At 37.8% G+C, this 9,734-nt stretch overlaps 1 pseudogene; it reads right to left on the bottom strand.

Annotated features, from left to right (window-relative positions):
• Positions 1 to 503: 503 nt before the first annotated feature.
• Positions 504 to 8,576, bottom strand: LOC112617240 (annotated as a pseudogene).
• Between the last annotated feature and the right edge of the window lie 1,158 nt (positions 8,577 to 9,734).

Raw genomic sequence — 9,734 nt, 5'->3', positions numbered from 1 at the left:
TAAAATTAACCATCAGAATATTTATGCCTGATTCATGGCTGAAATTTCAGGATGAAAGCTATGAAATCTCTATTTGTGTTTGTATGTCTATTAATGTGTGTTATGTATATGTGATATTTTCTTAACTCAGGATAGCGTTGCAAAATTCATTTACAAAATCCTTTAAAAGTGCTCTATTCTAACTTGGTTTGGAAAAAAATAAGCATTTATAAATAAATATTCACCAAACTCCTAGAAATATAGGGACTGATCAAATGTTTTTTAAGTTAACACGATTTGGATAAAACTTAGTTAAATAAGGTTAATATAACATTTTTGGTGTAAGAAAACAACTATGTCTTCCAAGTTACCACTATTGAATATGAAACAAACAAATTCCTATTCTGCTTGAGTTCTACTCAAATAAGCTAATACTATACTTACTAGAAACGTAAAATCTTAAAGCTTATAAATTTGATTCTAATTAAGTTGTCATTCTTATGAAAAACATTATTTCTTTTTTTTGGTGAAAAGATATACATATATTTAGAGTTAGCCAGCTGGACTCGGTTTAGATGATCCCAATTTTGTTGCAACATCCAAAGCATCTTAATCAGGAACCAGTCGAACATATGCCTTCTTCTCTTTATCAGGTAGAATCAGGATGTTGACTGTGGCCACATCCATGTCCCAGAGCTTCTTCACAGCCTGTTTGATCTGGTGCTTGTTGGCTTTAACATCCACAATGAACACAAACATGTTGTTTTCTTCTATCTTCTTCAAGGCCGACTCAGTGGTCAGCGGAAACTTGATGATAGCGTAGTGGTCAAACTTGTTTCTCCTGGGGGTGATCTGCTGAGGATATTTGGGCTGTCTCCGGAGTCGCAGTGTCTTGGGCCACCTCAAGGTGAGTGACATGCGGATCTTCTTTTCTGTGTGTTGCTGTGGACACCTTTCAACACTGCCTTCTTGGCCTTTAAAGCTTTGGTTTTGGCTTTGGCTTTAGGAGGGGCAGGAACTTCCTTCTTCACTTTCGGTGCCATCTTGTGAAAAGCGAGAAACATTATTTCAAAAACAATTTGTTTACTGTAAATCTGCTTAATAGTAGTTTCCAAAATACTTTTTGGTAATTTTTAACCTTAAAGTTAAGCTAAGTAACAGATTTGCATTAAATATCTAGACTATTTATAAATAAGATACAATACTAAAACATTAATTACTGAACATAAATAATTCAAGTTTATATACTTTTCGCTTCTTATTTTTACAGAGAGACTAAAGATATTTTGGACCATTAATAAACACGTTTTTGTCTACCACAATGAGAAATTGTATGATGAGGAAACACATCCCTGTAGATGTTGGGAGATGGTATACTCATACATTTTCTAACCTACTATGGAATGCTAATATATGACAGTTTATAACTGTTTACTTGTTAGTTTTATCTGGAAAATAAATGATTACTAAGTATTAAAATTATAATCAATATGTGTAAATAAAACTACTAGAAGCAATAGAATAACTAGAAACAACTCTATGGAAAACATGCAAGAAAAGTAGGGCATGTTTCACAAGTAAAGTAGGACGTATTTTTTATAAGTAAAACCTTACAAAAGATACAAATAAAAAGAGATATCTAACCTTCCCTGTGTTATATTTGTATGGGTAAAATGTTATGTTTTCAGAAATTATACAAAATTCCTGGAAATTTGTCAATGTCCTTCTTATCCATGCTATGTGCCAGTATAGAGTTATGAGTCATAATTCTAATTATTATTTTAAATGTTGTGCCGGGTAGAGTGGCTCACACCTGTAATCCCAGCACTTTGGGAGGCCGAGGCGGGTGGATCACAAGGTCAGGAGATCAAGACCATCCTGACTGACACAGTGAAACCCCTTCTCTACTAAAAATACAAAAAATTAGCCAGGCGTGGTGGCAGGCACCTGTAGTCACAGCTACTCAGGAGGCTGAGGTAGGAGAATGGCGTGAACCTGGGAGGCAGAGCTTGCAGTGAGCCGAGATCATGCCACTGTACTCAAGCCTGGGTGACAGAGCGAGACCCTGTTTCTAAATAAATAAATAAATAAATAAATAAATGTATGCCACAGAAAAAAATCAAATATCCTTGTCAACTGTGGTATAATCACAGCCATTTCATACTCTTTGTCATTTAGATATTATTAGATATTATTTCCCCCTGATGCTTTCCTGAAAGCTCCTGCGATCAGCTACAGGTCAGAATGTTCATCTCCAATACAGGACTCCCTCTGAGACTCATGGAAAAGAGTATGACAGGTACTCTGGTTAAAGACTTCTGATGATATTGCTTAAATAACTTTAAGACCATACACTTGACTCAGTGAAGATCTCCAGAAGCCTGGTGGAGAAATTGATGGGGTCATGAGACTGCTAACCCAAGATCCAGCAAGACTGGAATTGATTACATGGCACTGAATGAACTGATGAAAATTGATGATAATTTTATAGCTTTTTAGAGCACTGCTGGTTCTTTAATGTTCTAGTTTCTGAATTTAAGAAATCTCTCTTAATTTAACTGTAACTTACAACAATTTAGTAGATTATACTTTTGTAAACAGAAATGAAGCGTTTATCTTTTTTTTCCTGCCTAATCTCTCCAGAATTTTGAAATTCTTACTGAATACTCTTATTTTCATGATGATATAGTTATTAGCAAAAGTCCAGTAAGAATCTGTTCACCTTATAACAGGACATAATTGGAAAATTTGGTTATATTATCAAGGTTTTTACTGGAATATCATATTTTGGAAGTGTGCCTAAGATCAGTTATGACCAGCAATTTTAAGGAAGTAAGGTTGACTATTATGGAGACAATGCTTACAAAGCACTGTGAGAAATGGGAAAGTTCTTCAAAGATTGTAAAAAGTCACAATTTCTTACTATAAGATTGCTATCCACTATTTGTGTGTGTGTGTGTGTGTGTGTGTGTGTTCCAAATCAGTCGTCCTAGCTTTCTCTGGCATGCCTGGACAGAACTAGACAAGCCCCAGCCCATAGTGTATGCCATTCCTTATTTGGAGATACTTCCTTAACTATCCCTGGCAACTTCCTTTTCTTTCTTTGTTCTATTCCCCTTACCTAATTAAGAAAGTTTTAAACTAATAGCCAATTGGGTAAAGTGTAAAATGTGAGGTCCTATTCCAGCCAATGGTAACTGGACACAGCAGTAGGGTAGACGCATCAGGTTATAAGTAACTCTGTCTCCTTTGTTCGGTGTGCTCTTGTGGCTGGACAGCTATTGAGTAGCACCCTTTCTGCAGAAAGTAAAGCTCGCCTTGCTAAGAGATTATTTGTTCCCATGTTAATTCTTTTTTTTTTTTTTTTAACACCAAAAACTTCATTCCCAACAGCACTCTGAGAAAAGTCAGCCTGATACTTACATTACAGGGTTCACAGCCTTACAGGGTAGTAAAGAAGGTCATTTCCTGGTAGGCCCAGGAATTTAGGAATATTTTGGGGGCCTCAAGAAGAGAGGAATTCACAAAAAGCTATAAGGACTGCAGCTGAAATTTGATAGTATGTTCTTAGCTTGGCTTTTAGCCTGAATAAGGCCTTTAAAAGTCAAATCTGAGATTCTGTATGAAAACTTCCAGCAAAGAAACTTGAAAGCACCTATGTGGTCATCACCTGTTCTTGCTGCACTTACGTAAATAATCAAGCAAAATCTAACAAAACTAGACTTAATTTTAAAACAAGAATAGTCTTACTTTGATTATGATCAAAAATGATGATTACTACAGAGAATAATTTTATGTTTCAATGGAAAACTATAACTTGGCCGGGCATGGTGGCATATGCCTATAATTCCAGCACTTTGGGAGGCCAGGAGTTCAAGATCAGCCTGGGCAACATATTGGAGACCCCGTCTCTACAAAAAATATATAAATTAGATGGGCACGATGATATGTGCCTGTAGTCCCAGCTAATCAGGAGGCTGAGGAGGGAGGATCACTTGCACCAAGGAGGTAGAGGTTACAGTGAGCTGAGATTGTTGCACCTTTGCACTCCAGCCTGGGTGACAGAGCCAGACCCTGTCTCGAAAAAAAAAATTTTTTTAAGGAAAGCTGTAGCTATTGTGGGTTATCAGATTCTAGTCTTGTTTCTTGTTTTTGGGCTATTTTTACCTCTTTGTAAACTGGATCCTGCCATCTGATGAATTTTGTCCCATAATGATACTTGTGGAATAAGAAGCCAAGTATTGTCTCTCCTACTAATGTATCTATTGTCAGTTAATTTGAAGGTCTCCAACCCTGGAACAAAGTTAGAAGAGGTAGGTTTTGCTCCCCAAAATGCATAACCAAACTGTGGTACATTCATGCAATGGAATACTATTTAGCCATAGAAAGGAACAAGCTATCAACTCACACAAAGACATGAGTGAATCTTGTATGCACATTGCTAAGTGCAAGAAGACAGTCTGAGGAGAATACACACAGTGTGACCTCATTTAATGAGACACTGCAGAAAGCAAACTACACAGATGGGAAACCATTGGCTCCATGGGGTGGGGGTTATCAAGCATTCCATATGATACTTTAACAGTGGGATACCTACCACAATGCGTTGGTCAAAATACACAGAATTTTACAACCAAATGGGTAAATCAAACTCTATTCAAATTAAATAAAGTTACTCAGGAGGTGGAGTATCCCAGGACAGAATACATCATGTGAAAAATAATTTAACTATGCTACAAATTACTATAGTTTGGATGCGGTTTGTCCCTGCAAAAATTCGTGATGAAATTTGACCCCCAATGTGGCAGTGTGGGGCAGTGGGGCCTAGTGGAAGGTGTTTGGGTCATGGGGACGGATCCCTCATGAATAGATTAATGTCCTCCATGGGGATGAGTGAGTTCTGCTCTCACAGGAATGGATTAATTCCTGCAGGAGTAAGTAGTTAACAAGAGTCTGGGTTCCTTGGCTTCCCTCTTGCTTTCATTCTTGCTATGTGATCTCTGGTGCACCCCTTGCTCCCTTTCCACTTTCCACCATGAGGTGAAAAAGACTGAGACTCCACCAGATGCAACTGCCCAATCTCAGACATTCCAGCCACCAGTATTGTGAGCCAAAAGGACCTTTTTTACTTATAAATTACCCAGCCTCAGGTATTCTGTTACAGAAGTACAAAACAGACTAAGACACAAACGTAGGAAAAAACTCACTGGAGGTGTAGGGAAAATGGTGTTGACCTAAGTCACTTTGAAAATGAATAGAATCCGTATGCTGAAGGCAAACGAACTATACTTCATCACTGGATTCTATTTTATAAAGTTCTTTCCAACAGAAGCAATTGTGAACAATTGTAAAACCACAGTATCTGTATCTGGAATAAAACAATGACTTACATTATAAGTCACAGATGGTAGGAACCAGGTCTCTCACTGTTGAAGTGGGAGGTTACAAATTACAAGGGGAGAAGGCTAGAATGATTCATGTGATAGTAGATCAGAGGTGGAGACATGAATGTAAACTTATGTTTAGTTTAATATAGATACACACAGTTCTACATAGAAAACTTTATGATTAGGTGTGTATAGGTAGGTTAGACACACACATATACTTCCTAGCATTGCTAATGAGGAACAAGTGCTCATTCAACAATGTGCTCATTCGGCAGCCAGATGTAAGTTTTCCTACCATTCTGAAAGGAATCAGGCTCTTTGAAGAAATGTCTGATACTAGAACTGGGACAGTAAATATAGGAGTCGGGATACTCTTGAAGTATCAGAAAGTAAGTAAGTACTAAAAAAAATTAAAATATATCAAAGAAAAATAATAGCCAATAAAAACAGCTACTGATGGCCAACACGGGAATGAATTGTAGTGTTGAATAATAACTAAAGCTGAAAGTAATTATCTAGGTGTCTGTATTTGTATACACAGGTGAATAAGAAAACAGAGTTGCCTAGAAATCTCCTTTGTAAAAGAATTCCAAGTAATTGATGTGGACACTCAGCCATCAATAATGTGGAGCCAACTCCTCACTCCGTAAGTGTGGGCTCTGCACAGTGACTTGCTCCAAAAGAACACATGCAGTATGGGCAAGGAGGAAAAATAACTTCACAGTGGAGAAACCTGACAAACAGTAGCTCTTCCAAATGATCCAAGTGAACATCAAAGGTGACTGTTCATCTTGAGAACATGCAGTGACAATGGGGGACATTCTACTAAATTCCTGACCAATCCTCCTCAGTACTATCAAGGCCATCATGACATGGAAAGCCTGACACACTGTCACAGCCAGGAAGAGCCCACAGGGACGTGATGACTACATGTCATGTGGGATCCTGGATGGGATCCTGGGTCAGAGTAAGACAGAACCAAGGGCATCCAAATGAAATATGAACTTTAGTTAATAATAGTCTATCAGTATTGGTTCATTAACTATGACAAATTATGTAAGATATTAATAAGCCATGTGAGACACACTGATAGAAGATGTTAATAAGAGATGAAACTAGGTTGCGGCTACATGGGAAATCTCTGCATTTTTGGGGGAGGCAATTTCTGAGTAAGTAAAAAAAATGGTGTAAAATAAAACTTTATTGAAAACAGTTATATTTTTTGAACACTTCCTTGTTTAATTATTTATACCACGAATTACTAGTAATTGACACTGTTAACTAGTCCTGTTTTTTTAAATAAGAGCATTTATGACACAAAAAATTAAACAGTGCAGATTGACATATAAATCAAAACAAATGCTCTTTACATGTTTTCTGTTAGGGTAGTCACACATATGTGTAAACTTAATTATCGTATTTTTTTCTTGTGCTGTGGTTGTGTCCTGGGTTCATTCTCTAAAATGCTGTTCGCCTTAGACCAGGAAAAAAAATAACCTTACAGACTCTGTTTCAATTCATGGCTAAATATTTTCAAAACAGTGACTTTGTAAAAATATGTTCCAATGGAAAATTGATTCATTGTGATGTGATCACTTATTCCAAAGACTTCTTGTCTTTATTTCGTGTCCATGGCTACCTTTTAGCCATAACACAACAGAATCAAATATTAGCCACTGGGAAAAAGTATTCAAAGAAAGAAAGTACGTGAAGAGAACTTATGACCATGATGATTCAATGTTTTACCACAATGTTTTCTAAAACACAAGAGTGTAAAAGGATATTCAAAGTCAATTTCCTCAGTGAGGCTTTGCAGAAAATGAGGAAACTAGAGAAACAAAAATGGCAGGACATTCTACAGGTGATTTTAGATGTTGCTATGTTTTACGGGAAAAAATACTTTTACCTTTTAAAGAATCACAAAGAATTATTGGAAACCCAAACTCTGGAATGTTTGCAAATTTAGTTGAGCTTCTGTGTAATTATGTCTATATAGCTAGCCACAAAGTTGATGGTTTTTAAAAAAATCTGTGCCTTATTTGTGTAATAAAATACACAATGAATAATTAATGCTCATAGGAAAATATGTTAGACCTTGTGAAAGGAAAATCAATCTTGGGGACCCAAAATCACTAAACTAAAGGGAAAAGTCAAGCTGGGAACTGCTGAGGGCAAATATGCCTTCAATTCTATTCAAACTCACCCATCTGCTCACCGAGAGAAATGCATATCTGATTGCCTCATTTGAAGAGAGTAATCAGCAACGCAAAAGGATGAAACCATTTGTTTCTTACCTACATATGACCTGGAAGCCCCCTTTCTGGCCTTCTCAATTTCCTGGACTGAACCAATGTACATCTTACACATATTGATTGATGTCTCATGTCTCCCTAAAATGTATACAACCAAGCTGAGCCCCTGCCACCTTGGGCCCATGTTGTCAGGACCTCCTGAGGATGCATCACAGGCATGCATCCTCAAGCTTGACAAAATACACTTTTTAAAAAATCTGAGAGCTGTCTCAGATTTTCAGGGTTCACACGTGTAATGTAGGATGTCAATGTTTATAAAACAGACATTGTTCTATCTACTATTACAAATATGCTGCCAATTAACCTTAGACTTTCTCAACAAAATAAAAAATGTTGATGAGGTACAAATAATATATTTAAACTTAGATAATGTTGCAAGTTTTAATATGGCTACTTTTCAATTTTTCAATACTATTTTTTACTACTTTAACACTGTAAGAAAAATGAGTAATTAAAACATGAATAAAAGTGTTTACAGCGGGGTGCACATGTTTCCTCCAGCCTCTGCCCATCCCCAGCTTTCATCCCAACTGTCCTGATGGTGGCTCTAAGCATTGCTCCTTTCTCTGTACCAAGATCTCTCCCCAGAAACAAACCCAAATCTTACCATATGTTATGGCATGCTGTGATGATGAACAGCGACGAGCAGCCAAAGCCTCAAGGCAGGGAGGCTTTTGTAAAACAAGACTTGTAGAATGTAACATGTGAAAGTAAAGCCCATAGCAGAGCTCCCTCCTCAGCACACGGAGAGCAGACAGGAAGCTTTTGCCTCACCTTCCTCAATGGCCTGCAGACACATCTCCCTAGGTCAGTCTTAAGGACAACGAAACTCTGGTCTTCAAGGTGGACACGCTACTAGGTGCTCCAAAGCCATGGTGACCCACTCTCGGGTGGGTCCCGAGGAGAACAAAGCTCTGGTTCTAATCCTAACCCTGACCCTGTACCAGGACTTTGACCCTGAACCTAAACCCTGATCCCTACCCTGGTGCCTAATTCTGATCCTTACTTTGACCCTAACTTTGATCTTGACCCTGACCATGACCCCACCTCAAACCATACTTCTGGCCCTGACTCTGAGCATAATTCCTGTTATTATGTTTACGATCTATCTCTAGTCTTACCCTCTAGTGGTAAATAGCTGTACCCAAATGCAGTTTTAAATTATTTAACTTCTTTTCCTTGAATTCTCTAAGGACATCCTAAAGGAAACGTCATTATGTATTTTGTAGTCCCTCTGAGTGGCATGACTTCAGATAAGTTATAATACTTTGCAAGACATAAAAGGTTTGGAGAGTGACCGCACTGGGTTGTTTGGGATGCATGTTGGCATTCATGATAGTCATTGGTGCTCTTCTCCAAATATTTTCAGTTCACTTTTTATGAATGCATTCTGACTGTTCCATCCCACCTACTTAAATTTTCATATGGCCACATGACTGTTTTTTTTTTTCTTTGCCAATGGAGGTGAGAAGAAAATAACATGTGACTTTTTCAGGAGAAATTTCCAAGAAAGAGAGTTCTATTCCACATGCTTTTCTCTCTTTTCTGTAGCAATGGGGATCTTATTGATGGTCCCTCCTTCCGTCTGGATTCCTGTGTTAGGATGATACAGCACAGAGCTACCTCTCACCTGACCCATGATGAGATGTATATAAATGAGGAAGAAGATTTTTGAGCCACTGAAATTTGGAGGTTGTCTGTCACCACAGTTTAACCTAGCTCCCATTGACTGATGCAGGGCTGAAGAATGAGTCCAAACTGGATCTGGACAAGACATGTGTAGAGCACTCCAGGTTGAGTAAAATTCAAGTGTTGTCTCAAGATAACAGTGAGCATGACATGCTATTGGGTGGGTGTGGGATAAATAAGGTATATCAGGTGAGAATAATGAGAAACTCAACTTTAAAAGATGGTGCTGATTTGGACTGTGGAGAGATTCAAATGCCCTGCTTAGCATTTGAGATTGTGATGGTTGAACAAACTAATTAAAAGCCCTAAATGAAGACTTCGGATAAATATCTGAGGGTGTCTAATATCCCAATTTTTCATCCTAGAA

Source organism: Theropithecus gelada, unplaced genomic scaffold, assembly GCF_003255815.1.
Source record: "Theropithecus gelada isolate Dixy unplaced genomic scaffold, Tgel_1.0 HiC_scaffold_15950, whole genome shotgun sequence".
Lineage (NCBI taxonomy): Eukaryota > Metazoa > Chordata > Mammalia > Primates > Cercopithecidae > Theropithecus > Theropithecus gelada.
The sequence above is the reverse complement of the archived record's forward strand: the minus strand, read 5'-3'. Positions and strand labels throughout refer to the sequence as shown.